This window comes from Anabrus simplex, chromosome 4 (assembly GCF_040414725.1).
Source record: "Anabrus simplex isolate iqAnaSimp1 chromosome 4, ASM4041472v1, whole genome shotgun sequence".
NCBI classification, from domain to species: Eukaryota; Metazoa; Arthropoda; class Insecta; order Orthoptera; family Tettigoniidae; genus Anabrus; species Anabrus simplex.
In genome coordinates, this window is record NC_090268.1 from 262,931,625 (window position 1) to 262,948,085 (window position 16,461).

At 41.5% G+C, this 16,461-nt stretch overlaps 2 pseudogenes; one reads left to right on the forward strand and one right to left on the reverse strand.

Moving 5' to 3' along the window:
* Positions 1-10,209: 10,209 nt before the first annotated feature.
* LOC136872825 (5S ribosomal RNA) lies at positions 10,210-10,327 on the forward strand (annotated as a pseudogene).
* A 706-nt stretch (positions 10,328-11,033) lies between these two features.
* LOC136873013 (5S ribosomal RNA) lies at positions 11,034-11,152 on the reverse strand (annotated as a pseudogene).
* Between the last annotated feature and the right edge of the window lie 5,309 nt (positions 11,153-16,461).

The window sequence follows — 16,461 nt, forward strand, 5'->3', positions numbered from 1 at the left end:
TGTAAGAGTATCCATTATATAAAGCTACGCCTTAATTAGCAGTCCCCTTGCTGCGTTAAAGTTGGGAAACCCTGACAGGCTGCTGAAAATTTTACAGTGATCGCAAATGAGACAAGAACTGGTCTTTCTTCACATTCTTGTTTTCCACTGTAATGGAACTGGTCGCAAATAGAACAAATTTTGCTCTGGAATGGAATTAAGGGAACATTCCTTTCCGATAAACTCGTAGCCTCGTCTTCAAAGAATTCTCTTGCAGCACATATCATTTCTCTTCCTTGGTGATGAATTGTCACACCATGGCCGGCGGTATTTTTTTCACGAGGTGGACGAGTCCTGGGCCTCCCTCTCCCTCGAGGAGTATTCATCGTACTCAAAATATAAATACAATGATTGCACGTGCGTACGTACGTAAATAGTATTTAAAATACAATTAGAAACTTACTAACGGCCACTCACACTGAACTGCTTGCAACAAGATCTAGCTCACAAGTGAAGTGAGAGGTTTGGCAACTCCCAGCAAGACGAGCCCCCCCAGAAGTTTTATCTCCATGGCAACCGCAGTCGCCCCACCCTCGTTTCCATGGCAACCACACAGCCACTCCCTTTATCCCGCCTCGGCAGGCAGTAAACGGACCTCCCTCTACGAAATGTCACAAACCATCTCTTATTATTAGCAGTATAGGGTGGAACACCCCAGAATGGGGAATTTAACAATTTTGGGCTTCTAGCCCTTAGTTAACACGTTTACAGTTTCAAAAGAGGTATTGTTTAGACAAGGATAGAAGTCTCCCAAATTCAAGAGCACTTGCTCCAAAGTTACGATCTTTAGCCTTCCAGAGGCGCCTCTCACTATTACAACTTAGAAAAGAGCCTACATGCTCTCGATTTATTACCACCTACTCAAGGCACGATTTACAATGGAAATAGTTTTACACAGGGGTATCTAGTACCCAACCTACTGGCCCTTCGTGGAAAAAGAATAACGGGATAAATTAATGACCCGAACATAAAATGATTGGATGCGTATACTTGCACGCCTGAATGAAGAATAAAATCCTAACGGGACTCTTGGCCCAGTGATACAGGGGCTAATCCCAAGCTACTGAGGTGACACGAATTTAGATTAATTTAATGCATTACGGAAAAGAAGAAAAAAGTTACAAAGTCGTAGTCACCTCAAACCAAGTTGAAGGGGAACTCGAGAGGGTAACGCACTCTCTATCCCCGATTTACAATTAAAGACTTTATGAAATATCACATTAGCCGAACGAAAATTTACATTATAGAAAATGTTGGTTACATAGTTAGAAATTCGGACCTTCCCCTCGGATAAGTTTGCGGAGACAGCTAGAAAAATAGACTTTAGATGGCCATTACCTGGCTGTTGTTCTGCTTGCCGAAGAATGAGCCTCCCGCCTCCTGTCTTAACACACACACTCAGAAAGACGACGATCAATAAACAAGGTAGCCAGAAAAACTTCAGGTTATATACCCGAAGAGAAGGTTCGAGAGGATTCTGGACTAATCCGGACATACCCTCTCAATTTTATTGGCAAATTCAAAATTTTACACCCAAAAACCAAGAAGAAGCCTGTGATAGGCTGAAAAAAGTACAGAAAATTAGTGATTGGTCATATTCAAAAACTGCGGAATGAGAGAGAAGTGTTGCAAACCTTGAAATATATACAAAAGTAAATGAAAGTTGATTTACTAGAGAAAACCCATGAACACAAAATTTCTTTCGATAACAAATAGTTCTTCCTTGCACCAGAGTGCGTGACCTTAGTTTTTGTACTGCCATCTATGGAGAAAAGTTCAAACTTCTTGAGGTAAACAAACACAAGGCGAATAAATTCTGTCAGTGTAGGCAATTTCACAATAAGACAATCACTCAGTACTTCAATGGTGACATTTTCTGATTAATGTCCCAACTTCCTGTAGTGGCAATTGCACGTTTTGATCGATAGAGGAGTTCATTAAGATGCTTCTTTTGAATGTGCGGAGTTGAGGTGTACCACCTGGTACATTAATAATAATAATAATAATAATAATAATAATAATAATAATAATAATAATAATAATCTTAGCGTTTTCCGCACAATGGAGCAGGGTCCGCTGTTTTGCAAGCCCATCAAGGCGACCAAGCATTTCTTGGGCCGACCACGTGGTCAGTTTCCAGATTTAGTGCCGTCTGTACAATAAATGAATCTGCTCTATGCATTACATGGCCATACTACCGAAGTCGCGTCTCGCGCATCTTGTCTACGATCTGGGCAATTCCCATGATTTTTCGGATTTCTAGGGTGGTGACATGATTTAGCCAGGTCAGTTCCAAGTGACCAGCGAAGGATGTGCATCTCGTTGGCATGAAGTACTCGCTCGTGCTTGACTGCTGATGGCCAGCATTCAGAGCCATACAGAGCGACTTGGCGAACAATAGTCCATTAAACCGTGGACTTCATGTGGACTGGTATCCGACGATCGCAGAAAACACCGGGAAGTTTGTCGCCACTTCATTCAGGCCACATTTACTCGTCCACAGGCGTGTAAAATGCTGTCAACTCAGCGTTGACCAAAGAAGCAAGGTGCTTAAAATATTCTACTTTATTGAGCTCTTGGCCATCTATCTGAATGGTTCTATTTGTCTGCGGACCGACTCTATGTACTCAGTTTTCTTGGTTTTGAGTCGAAGCCCATGTGTTCTTAGTTTTTCGTTCCACTTCTTAACGTGCTTTTGAATCTGTTGACGCTCCTTAGCAGCCAATAGGACATCGTCTGCATACAGGAGTGACCATGGGGGTGATGGCTGGATATCGGAGGTGACTGTGTCCATACACAATATGAAGAGAAGCGGTGACAGGGTCGATCCCTGATGGACACCAACCCGATTGGGGATTGACGATTAAATTCCAGAAGGGCATCGGACGGCGCTGGTACAGCTTTGGTAGAGCACATTTATCCAACGGACATACTCCTCAGAGACACCGTGTGATCTAAGTGTACGCAAATCAGTTCATGAGGAGCGCGGTCAAAGGTCTTTTCCGGATCCAGGAAGGCAATATGGAGTGGCTTGTTATTTTCTCCATGTCCTTCCCTAAGTAAACGAAGTGCATGAATGGAATCAATCGTTCCACATCTTTTCACAAATCCACATTGGCTCGGAGTGATATTGACAGTACTCCATAGGCGCTGATCTATGATGCATTTTAAAAGCTTCATGGCATGATATAGTAGGCGAGTAGGCCGACGGTTTGCGCAATCATTGACGTCACCCTTGCACTTCAAATAGGCACAGTATTGCTTCTTGAACAGGACCGTGGTAGCAATTCTTCTATGATAAACTGGTTGAACAAGGTTGCAATCAGCTCAGCACCTTGTTGTCCAAGCATTTTCCATGCTTCATCTGGAATGTCGTCAGGTCCCGTGGCCTTTCCAGATTTCATTTTCTACATGACCTCCTGAACTTCCGAAGGAGTTATAAGTGGGACAGGTCCTGATATTGGTATTGCACTGTGTACTTGATGATACGGGAATTCTTCGTTGCAGACCTTGGAAAAATGCCTGTTTCAACGTTCCAGGATTGCATTCGGTTTCCGGAGTATTGTTGTTCGCTTCATCCTTTCTATACATTACATGCCCAATATCATGGCTTAGGCCATGACGTGATCGAGCCAGGCGGTAAATATGCTTTTCTCCTTCTGGCGTAACCAAACGCTCCAACAGATCCTTAAAATCAGCAGCCTTAGTTATATATACAGCCTTTTTGGCCGCAATTTAAGTCTCCTATATTTTTGAGGTCGTCAAATTTATAGGCAAACGTCTTCTCTTTTATCGCAGCCTGCAACCTCGTCATTCCACCACCATGTTTGTTTATTTATATATGGTTTACCTGGTATTGTTTTTCCAGGATATTTGATGCGGCACCACGTTTATTAGCTGGCTGACCTGTATCTGAATATCGTACATTGAGAAAGGCAGCTGCTACAACTTCCATGTGGTTAGGTAGTTTCCTTCATTTGATACGTCATGGTCCTGTTGTTTTCTGTCTTGGTTTCCGCGTAAGGTTAAGGCAAAAATCCATAACTAGAAGTCTGTTCTGAGGTGCGATGGTGTCTGATGGGATGACTTCGGCATCGGACACTCTCTTTAGCTCACCCCGACGGAGTAACCAATAGTCGACCGGAGTGTTTCGCCCACCACTGCTATATGTAATGAGGTGCGAGGGCTTCTTAAAATACGTGTTTGCGATGATGGTGTCATGTGTTACAGCACAATCCAAAATTCGTTCTTCATCATTGTTACGCACTCCATATCCCTGTCCACCATGACATTGTTGGTACCCCACTTGTCGATCCGACATGCCCATTTAGATTTCCATCAATGAATAGGTGTCTAAGGGTCTATCGAGGCTGTCCCAGATTTCATCCTTTTCCTCATAAAGGCACCCAGGTTGGGGGGGGGGGGGCGTAGCATGAAACAACTCGTATCATGGTAGTCCCAGAGTCTATCTTGATTGAGATAAGTCGGCCATTGACACAATTAACTCCAACAACGTTATCACGAAGCGACTTATTAACGACAATAGCTACGCCATTTTGGTTTCATTTGCGACCGTTATAAAATATATTGTACTCTTCTCCAATATCATGGGCCTTGGCACCAGCCCACTTGTTCTCCTGAAGGCAAGCGATGTCAACATGCCGTTTATTTAGGGCATCATCTAGCTCGTGACTTCTTCCAGTCAGGGTGCCGATGTTAATCGTAGCCAATTGGAGTTGATGGACTCGTTTCTTTGGCCCGCCTCGTCAACAGGCGGGTAGACCTTGCCCATTTCTCACGCTGGTCGGGCGAGATCGACGCGCATCACTTAAGGGGGGCGCCCTAGTCTTGGTACTAGATTCTCGAGAAGACATAGCTTATGGATGTGACGATTTGTTTTTACGGCCGGCTTGTCACATAGCCTGTCACCAAGCATTTTAGAACTGCTGCCAGCAGAGGGCTTAAGCCGCTCCAAGCATGGAGAACAGACGCCTTTTGTAGCCGCTCCACTGGAGTATAGACGCTACTCGTTCGAGAATTTTCAGAAGCATTTCCTCTGCTGAGGGATCATTTTCCCTCCTACAGGCCTTCATCCGCCCTAAGGCATTGTACCTTGTGGGGAGTTAGGTTATTTATTACCCGCCGCCTGGCACTCGGCATTAGTTTTTATAGCTGTTTGCTAATCCAGCCAACCCTCCTCTTTCCCCATTGCGGATTTGTGACCGTAAAACGGTGGTGAGGGAATTCAAATTGATTAAAAACACAATCGCATCACACATATTACTATATTACTATGAGGGTGAGGAAAGGGTCAAACATTAAAAACATATCCTACTACTCCTCGAAGAATAAGGGTGGTGAGGAGGTCGAAAATATCTTGCCATTCTTCGAAAAATGAGGGTGGCGAGGGGGTAGTTTGTGTGGCTATTTCTAGCCGAGTGCAACCCTTGTAAGGCAGACCCTTCGATGAGGGTGGGCGGCATCTACCATGTGTAGGTAACTGCGTGTTATTGTGGGAGAGGATAGTGTTATGTGTGGTGTGTGAGTTGCAGGGATGTTGGGGTCAGCACAAATACCCAGCCCCGAGCCACTGGAATTAACCAGGAAAGGTTAAAATCTCCGACGCGGCCAGGAATCGAACCCGGAATCCTCTAGACCAAAGGCCAGCACGCTAACCATTTAGCCATGTAGCCGGACGGCGAGGAGGTTAAAAAGATAAACGTACATTACCATCCCCCGAAGAATCATGGAGGTGAGGGGTCAAAAATTAAAGACTATAATACCACTCCTCGAAGAATGAGGATGGCGAGGGGATCAAAAATTAAAAAAAACGTCTATTACGACTCCTCCAAGAATGAGGGTGGTAAAGGGGTCAAAAAATTATCATGCCATTCCTTGAAGAGTAGTGTGGTGAGGAGGTCAAAAATTAAAAACATATCTTACCACTCCTCGAAGAATGAAGGTGGTGAGGTGGTCAAAAAATTATCTTGCCATTTCTCAATGAATGAGGGTGGTGAGGAAGTCAAAAATAAAAGTAAATTATCTTACCATTAAAGGAGAAATGAGGGTAGTAAACGGGTGAAAAAGAATGATCTTACCATTCCTCGAAGATTAAGGATAGTGAGGGTGTTACAAATATTAAGTATTAAAAACACATCATCCAGCTCCTCCAAGAAATATAATGATGAGTGTCGAAAAGTAAAAGAATGAAAATCTCACAGATAATAAAAGTCATAGAAATCGCCCACGTGGATGTAGGTTTATACATCAAGGTTATGCAGCTCATCTTTATAAATGAACATAGGGTGTCATGAATTCCATATAGGCCTACTATAAGTAATATTGTATACCTAAGTATTGCTTGAATACTGTGTATGAAAATGACAATAAACCGCTGAAACTATGTTCTCATTTGTACGGTTAACCTGTAAATAACATAACCTTCACATGGTCACACGTAGTTACGGACGGATAATATATGGTTGCCTTGCACTTGAAAACAACATATCCAAAACTTCAATAACATGTAAATATCGCTCTACAGCCCCATGCAATTGTTATTTTTAGTACACTATAATAACATATCCAATCATAATCTTGTAAATAATCCGAGAATAATGGAAAATAGAAATATAAACCATATAATAATAATAATAATAATAATAATAATAATAATAATAATAATAATAATGATAATAATAATAATAATAATAATAATAATAATAATAATAATAATAATAATAATAATAATAATAATAATAATAATAATAATAATAGGCTTGGTAGTTGGTGGTGACCTAATGAGGATGAATTGAATGGTGAAGACGTCATAAAAACCCAGTCCCCTAGCCAGGGGAATGAACAGTACGAGGGGTTTGACTGCGAGCATTGAACCGGGGCCATCGGACCAAAGGCATGAATTCTATCCATTTAACCACAAACACGGACTCTTATTCCTTAGGCTACCATCTCCACTGATCATGTGTTGGGTACTGACAGTAACAAAGACCAGGGGCCTGTTTCATAAAGTTACAAGTCTACAAGTTGTAGTTACAAGTGGATGTTCCTACACTTGTAGGAAATTTTTGTTTCATAAACAAAATTTCTACAATTGTAAGGTTGGTACATTTCACTAGCAGTCTTACAAGTCAGCTGATTTCTGTGGGACAGCCAAGTGGAATCAAACATGAGGAATCCTAAACGGCAACAAATTGGAAATAAAATTTTAGTCCTGAATAAAATCAGATTTTGTTTGGAGCTTTCTCTACTTCACTCACAAAAGAAGACAAAGTTAGAGAGTGGAGAAATGTTCTGGTAGTCAATTTCCTATGAGGCTTCACCTCACTCCACAGATTATCTGGAAATTGAGAGGAGAAAGAAGATAGCCCTTCAAAATGAACTGTTGGAAATAAAAATCTAAAAATAAAAACTGGAAGCTTTGAAACTTGAGAGAGACTTGGGCCTACCCAAGTCTCAGTGTACAAAGGACCTTAGAAAGTGTGATGAGAATGTATAGGGGAGTATATTATATTTTAACAAATTAAGTGGCTGAAGAAGCTAATGTATGATTTTGCATTTATATTTCATTATTTTATCCTTTATATGAAACATTAAAGGAGTTTGTCTGTGTAAATAACTGCCTTTTATATGGCATTGTTTCACTATACAATATATTTTACAATAAGACATTATTTCACTTAATATTTTAGGTAAGCCTTAATCTCAAGCAAAACGTTCAATGAGTTGCTGTAGGCGCCTATATGGTGCTGGAAGAGGTACATAGTCAAGATCTAGTTCATTGTTTCCATTTTCAACAGGTTCTTTGTTCATCACATTCTGATCGTGAAGTTCTCTTGAAATACTACAAAGTGTAATACAACAAATAAACATTTAGCAGCAAAAGTAGGATTAACTCTAAGATGTTTGAGACATGGAAATTTCTCTTCTAAGATCCCAATAGCATTTTCAATTATATGTGTTCTTGACTTATGAGCTTTATTAAAACCCATAACTGCAGGGTCATTTATATTATCCAAGACAGGTGTAACGAGCCATTCTTTCACTGGGTACCCTGAATCACCAAGAAGAATATCACTAGGAACTTGCATAGCACTTGCATAGTAAAACTAAAGATTTGGTCACACACTGCCATGCAATTTATGGAATGATTCATATGCCCATCAATAAAGTCGCACTCATGTACTACCACAGGAGCGGCAATGTTTATTAGTGTTCCATCAAAATATCCACATACTTGAGTCATACGAACAATAGCAAGGAACTCTCAAACTATGTGGCCAGTTTCCTCTGGCCAGTCAACAACTGTGGGCAACTTGACAATATTAACTGCATTCACAACTGAATGAACTGTTCTGCGCACACTAAGTTTTGATACATCATGCATATTACCTACCGCATGATATTGCCCTCCAGTTCCTAACCAGTGTAATGCTATAAGTAACTGTTATTTTGGGGATAGAGCACAGTTTCTTTTAGTTGATGTTGCAGTTGATTACCTACATCTTGTAGGAATGACTCCAGTTTCACTGAACTCATTGTAAATCTTTCATTGTATTCATAAAAGCTTGTGAAAGCCATGAAAGTTCTTTTTGATCTTTTCCATCACCTATTATATCTTCATCACTATCATTGCTACTATATAACAAATCCATGTTCCACACGAAAATTAACATAAAGCTTGAAAACTAATTGACTATTGAGTATTTAAGAGCACATTACACAGAATTGTATTCAACCTTACATGTCTCAAACAACTTGTAAAAAAATGGTATTTTATACAAGTTCTTATACTCTACAAGTACCTTTATGAAACACAACATGAATTTTGACTTGTTGACAAGTCTTGCAGCTTGTATAAATACACTTGTACCTACAAGTGCTTTTATGAAACAGGATTTTTTTTCCAACAACTTGTATGAAAAATTGCTTGTAACTTGTAGACTAGTAGCTTTATGAAATTGGCCCCAGGACATTAGCCTGTGAAACAGCCTTGACAACACAGCAGGCTACACCGCTGGCTACAGCATCGATTGGGAATTAGAAGTAGGGGGCAAAAAATGTAAAGACAACAATGTACCCGAGTTTGTGAGATATAGCAGGGGGGGGGGGGTTGTATATACGTTATACATTAAAACTGGAAAAGAAAGCTACTGAATGGAATTTCGACAGACAGGTAAAGATTCTCAGCCTAACAACTTAACTGTGTTGATAATATTTGAGATTTTGATTCAATACTATACAATAAAACTTTCATGAGAGGAACAATATTACACATGTATTACAATTAAATAGACGTACAGCGTGATTATATAATTAAAAATTATTTAGTATTTGACTAAAAACTAAAAAAAACTAGCATACACTAAATAGACTGCCCTTCCTCACAGCACATAAAAAGTCTCCACTGGCGCTATACAAATCGGTTAACCGCGTGAACGACTTTGTTACGTATTTCCGCTAATAATTTCGTTATTAATTAATTAAAGCAAATAATTAGCTGATAAAACAACAGGGCTTGTACAAATTGCTTGTTTTAATAATTCCTATAATACCTTGTTTCATCCAGCTAAAATGGAATACAAATGCAAAGTTTTCTCCACAAATTAGGGGGGCGACTGCCCCCCCCTCGCCCCCTCTAATCGCCGCTACTGGCTGGCTATTGGCTGCAGCTCAAAACGCTTAAAACTTGACGTTCACTAAACCAACCATCTAAAAGGGATAACCTAAGTCTAGTGGTAGCCCACGTCCTTATCCCAGCATACGCCACCGGGTGTCCACAATTCTTCTTAGCATTTCCTCATTCATTACTTTATCCGCGCATGGCCTCGAGATCCGCAGACTATCTTTTGCCGTCCATGCGATGGGTCAAGGTTCCACTTCCATAGGCTACATACCGTACAACCCTACCACATGTTTTCTATTACCAGTTATTCTGTAGTAAATATCACAAATTACTGTGTTTAATCTGTGATTGGTGTAAGAATTTCGAATCTTGAAATGAGGAGTGTCTGTTAAAAAGGTGCTATTTTCACCTTATGAAATCTGTGGGGAATCAATTTTCACCTAGGTACTCACCATAAGCAGTTCGTCATAAACCAGCATATTTGAGGAGTGACTGTTCGATTTCCAAAAAGTAAATCAGTATTTTCTCCAAACGGCCATACCATGTTAATACAACGGTTCTCGTCTGATCACTGCAGTTAAGCAACATTGGGAGTGGTCGGTACTTGGATGGGTGACCGCTTGGGAACACCACGTGCCGTTGTATCAATGCCGGCCCCGTGGTACTATTTGATTTACGTCGCACCGACGCAGATAGGTTTTATGGTGACGATGGAATAGGAAAAGCCTAGGAGTTGGAAGGAATAGGCCGTGGCCTTTATTAAGGCACGGCCGCAGCATTTGCCTGGTGTGAAAATGGGAAACCACGGAAAAACAACTTCAGGGCTGCCGACAGTAGGGTTCGAACCCACTATCTCCCGGATGCAAACTCACAGCTGCGCGCCCCTAACCGCACGGCCAACTCGCCCGGTAAATGTAAAATAAAAATCGCATGGAACGTATCCATGATTGGGTTTGGTACAACTAAGGAATTACATCTTTCCGGTCTGGATTTTTCATGTCAATCGATAATATTCAACTATTCTAATGCATTTGGATGAAATAATCCCACGGCATTTAACGCCCTTGAAAGGGCTTTGGCCTGCCCAGCACCGCTGCTCAGTCAGAAGGCCTGCAGATTACGACGGCCGTGTGGTCAGCACGACGCATCCTCTCGGCCATTATTCTGGGCTTTCGAGACCGGGGCCGCCATCTCACCGTCAGATAGCTCATCAAATCTAATCACGTAGGATGACTGGACCTTGAACCAGCCCTCAGGTCGAGAGATAAACCTCTGACCTGGCCGGGAATCGAACCTGGGGCCTCCGGGCGAGAGGCAGGCACGCTACCCCTACACCACGGGGCCGGCATTGATACAACGGCACGTGGTGTTCCCAAGCGGTCACCCATCCAAGTACTGACCACTCCCAATGTTGCTTAGCTGCGGTGATCGGACGAGAACCGTTGTATTCGACATGGTATGGTCGTTTGGAGGAAATACTGACTTACTTTTCGGAAATGTCACAGTCACTCCTCAAATATGCTCGTTTATGACGAACATCTTATGGTGAGTACCTAGGTGAAAATTGATTCAACTTGAGGTATGAGTATGAAGCAAAACCATTTTATTCTTTCTTTTTTTACTTTTACTGTCTGGCATTTGTCACTGGGTGGATAAGGAATGCAAAAAATACGTTTCTGTAAACTAATCTTCTAACCAGTTCCTGGCTTCTTTAAAGTGTATACTGCTAGGATTCCATCCCCGTTTTACTGGCTGTTTAAAAAAAGGCTGTGATATTTAATACTATTGACTATTTTATTGAAGTCATAACAAGAAACGCACATAAATTAGCTGCAATCACGCTGTTTACGACGCCATTTCCAGCGAAATGATTATTAAACCAGCATCTCTAAAGCATTAAAACGCCGTTATTCCAATAACTCAAACACGTCACTTTGCAGTCCCTCAGAAGCTTGGAGAAATTCTATCATGTGTACCATTCAGTTAATACGACATTTTACAATATGCACTTGACAGATAGTTTCTTCGTGGTAACATAAATATTTTCATAGCCTACCACATAAATTCTGTTCATTTTCCTATCACCTGTCTGAATTTTTTTGTACATACAGGATGAATCACCTAATCGACAACCGTAGGTATTTCTTAAACAACAAGATATTTTGAAAAAAGTAACTTTTACAAATAGAACGTCAGGAGTAGGGGGTCATGAAATTAGTAAATGCAATTCATTCAAAAGTATACAGAAGTATAATTTTCACTACAAACTTATGTATTTTAAATTGAAACCCCTGTTATCTTGAGCACAATTAAAATCAGGAAAAAGAACAAGATGAATAATGGCGTTTATTACAATGTGTTATGTTAGTTCAACCCCGAGTTATTGTAGTGTGAATTCGGCGCCTGAATATATCTCAGAAGTTGTTGCAGTAAACGTGATCAATGAGCAGAAAGCCGTACAGGGATACGTGTGAGACGACTACAATGTTTCCGATTTTGGTCGTAATGTTGTGTATGTTTGTTTTAGTTGTCCCATCCGCGATACGTAGCACTACATTTTGTCGTTATTCTGCACTCGCTTTGTACTCAGGACAGTGCACGAAGTAACCGAACGTCCTTGATACTGTACGCAAGTAAGAACGGTAACTCCCTTCTACAACCCAGAAAACTGGAGGAAAAGGAACAGTTCCTTTTAAACAGTAGTGGAAAGTACAACAGTGCACAGTGTTTTAAGAACTTTGCTGAGAAAACTGTATTTTCAAATTACGAAAATGCAGAGGCGATGCTGATCTACGGCGAGTATAGGAAAAAATGCAGTACAAACCTGTAGGTTGTATAGTTCTGTCAATTTCCTCGTAAACGACCGGCGACTCAAACGTTACACCACTTCCCGACGGTAACCAAATGTGTGACTGTCTGCAGCTCACTCTGCAGATGGCTCTTGACCAATAGCATGCTTGCTTTGTCAGTGACAGTCTACGTGGAAGAGTTCAAAAGCGTGCCGGTCCTGAAGACGACTCGCTTCTGAGGTCACCAGTGTTGCACAGCTGCATGCAGTTCTGCCTAGTCTGGCTGCTCGCTCTCAGTGGTTATATAGTTAGAACGCTGTGCCTCGAGTTAGGGAAATCCTGGCATCCCGCAGTCAAGTAATTTAAACACAGCCAGCCAGCTAGGCTTCAAAAGCTTGCCGGTCGTTAACGAGGAAATTGCAAGAACTATATGCAGAAAGATACCCAGACAGAGAGCATCCATTGCGCCGCACATTTGGAAACCTCTGCACACAGTTGTTTGAAACAGGTAGTGTCCGTAGCAAACTAAAAAAAAAAGCAGGTGAAGTTGGTGTGCTAGCATGTGTTGTCGTGAACCCACAAATTAGTTTACATCACATTGCTAGACGCAGTGTAATGAGTCGAAGTACTGTAATACGCATACTGCATCGTATGTCACCCGCACCATGTTTCACTTCATCAGGTGTTACATGTAAATGGCTTTCATAATCTAGTGAGTCTCTGTGAATAGGCATTGATAGATAATGCATTGCATTTTACCGACGAAGCAGGTTTCACAAATGACGGGTCAGTGAAATTACGAAACTTGCATTACTTTTTTATTGCTAGTTGCTTTACGTCATACAGATAGGTTTTTTGGCGACGATGGGACCGGGAAGGGCTGGGAGTTGGAAGGAAGTGGCCGTGGCCTTAATTAAGGTACAGCCCCAGCATTTGCCTGGTGTGAAAATGGGAAACCACGGAAAACCATTTTCAGGGCTGCCGACAGTGGGCTGCGAACCTACTATCTCCCGAATACTGGATACTAGCCGCACTTAAGCGACTGCAGCTATCGAGCTCGGTTCTTGCATTACTAGTCCGTGAACAATCCTCGTAGGTATCGACAGGTAGAGCGACAGCGACCTTGGAAGGTGCGGAATAACCAAAGACTTTAATATTACTTATCTAGACTCACAGAGCGCGCTGATGCTATGCGGAATATTGAACACTTTCGCGCATCGCCATGTTGCGGGCGCTTCAGCTTTGAATGCGTGGTTAGCACGTGGTAATGTTTACAGTCCCTTGCATGTTTTCGATTTGAATCATGTCTGTTAGTGGATCTGTTGTGGTATTATATGTGACGGAGTGAAACTATATTGTCAAATATCTTCAAGGAATGTGAGAGCTTGTACGACACGCTAGTTAAACTTTTCGGCATTATTAAAGGGAAGTAAGTTAGGCCTTACGTGTGGAATGGAAAGGTACCGTATTCACCAGGGTGAATTCATGTGCAACCTTCATTTGTACAGATCGCTATCAGATGGGATCAGGCATTTCTTTTCACATGTGAGTAGAAATGGAACTGTTAAAAAATGACTTTCAATGACCATAACCGAAAACTAAACAGGTTACAAGGTGGTTGATTCAGACAATGTATGGACATAAAATCTAGAATTTTTAGGCTTCTTCTTTTCCCTCTTTGCCTCTTTCCAATTCATCGGGGATAAGTTTTTAGAACTAAACAGCTGTTCTAAAAAAGCATACATATTTTTCGTACAGACTGTGTACCGGTATTACAAATTTGATAAACTTGGGCCTAGAATCCGTAAGATATGACTGATAAAGCTTGATGAAACCCTTTTAATATTAGGGTAAGGTATTGCTTCAAATTATTATCAATTACCGGTATCTGAAAAATGATTTATTGGTATCGTAACTTATCTCTTAAGTTCTCCTAAATCCAAATCACACAGAAATGATCATTTAAGTTCTACCCATACCATTACGTTATGACATATATAAACCAAACCAAACCAAACCGAAAGGCCATGGCCTACCAAGCGAGGGCTACTCAGCCTGAAGGCCTGCAGATTACGAGGTGTCATGTGGTCAGCACGACGAATCCTCTCGGCCGTTATTCTTGGCTTTGTAGACCGGGGCCCCTATCTCACGTAGGCTGAGTGGACCTCGAACTAGCCCTAAGATCCAGGTAAAATTCCCTAACCTGGGCGGGGACTGAACCCGGGGCCTCCGGGTAAGTGGTAGGCACGCTACCCCTACACCGCGGAGCCGGTATTTCATATTTAGAAAATGATAAATGTATCTGATAATTTTAGGAAGATTTTCGCAGTTATGTGCTTCTTAAACAAACTGTTCAGAGACTTGAGTAAAATTTGCTGCAATGACTTATGAGAGAGGAATGATAAGCTATGTACCGTTCATAGAAATATTTTATTTCACAGGTTTTCTTTTTTTTTATACTGAAGATTATTGTTATCCGTACAGGAGTTTGTAAATATTTAACTAATGTGTTCTTCAGTCTGCTGAGAGACGGGCAATTTTTCTGTCGCGATACGCAATTATACGTGTTGTAGACCGCTGTCATTTGAACATGTATTCGTATTTTCAATAAAGCTTAAGTGTAGAGCCTAGGTTTCAATTACATGTATCTGTTCCGAATGTTCAAACACATCAGTTACAAACATGACCCTTATTTTAAAATGAGCGACATGATTACGTTTAAGTCCCGCTAGGCCTGTATACTGTTTTTTTTTTCTGTTTTCGGGGACTGAATTTCAAGTAGGAGGTATGTATATTTTTGTTAGTAGTGTATTTTTCAGACTTCTTATTCAGTCTGCTAAAGGTTTCCTTACTTTTAAATTTTATTTTATGTGCCCCACCTATACGCTATCCAAAGGATTTGTGTAGATTGTTCAGTACAATGCAAAATGTGTTCAGTTTTTATACACAAGTATTTTTAATTTTACCAAGGTCTTGATATTATGTATATTTATTGCGTGTGTGCATGGTAGTCTGTGTAGGCTGGCATTAATTTACCAGGGCAGGTGTTTTCATATGTGCGAAATGTAAGTTAACATGTTCCGTGCGGTTCGGGTCACCATGTGCCCCGAAACATGTTACTCTTATCCGTCGGTGCGAACTTCCCACAATTGCGAAGTAAGTAACTACGTCCTAGTTACGAATTTCTGTTAACTAATGGCAACATAGTGTTCCAATTGAAGTAAAGGATCGAGGCATACTGCTAGTTTTGATCGGCCCACCGGTGACCCAATTATTTCCGGGGTCATTTCTGTTTCACGCAATTGTTGAATCGGAACACTGTCGCACAGGTAAATACGCTGGAATGTCTCCTCAACAATAACGCACAGAACAAGTGCACTTGCATTGTTTAGGATTTCATACTAGGGAGTAAACAAAGTCAAATTCGTCAGGTCACCGGTGACCCGAACCGATAATAACTGAAGGCAGCATCGGGTCACCGGTGGGCCGATACGACGTAACATTAAGTCATCGAAATTCACTGCCGCAGGGAACGTGTTAATGCATGAATTCCATACTACGGTCTCTTCGGCGAGCTGTGGAGTGCCCGCAAGATGGCGGTACGCGCATGGACATATCTTCCCCAGTCACACGCTTCTGCGCAGCCTGCGGTGTGGGGCCTTGGGAATAACTGACGACTGTCCCAATGGAAACTCGGACAAGGATATGGTATCAGCATGATGATTTTTCAGCGCACTCTGCAATTAACAGTAGGCGGATCCTTGATAAGGATGCTGGATGGCCGTTTCGTAGGACGTGGCGGGCGTGTAAATTGGGAGGATCTTCTCCTAATCTTATCCCTTTAGGCTTATTTTTCTGGTGTAGGTTAAGGGAGGAGGTCTAACATGATGTACCTACCACCCGGACAAAAACATCGCACAGATGCAACTTGCGGTAGAATTACATCAGACAAGCTGCGCCGTGTTATCAATTCATTACACGGTCGATTAC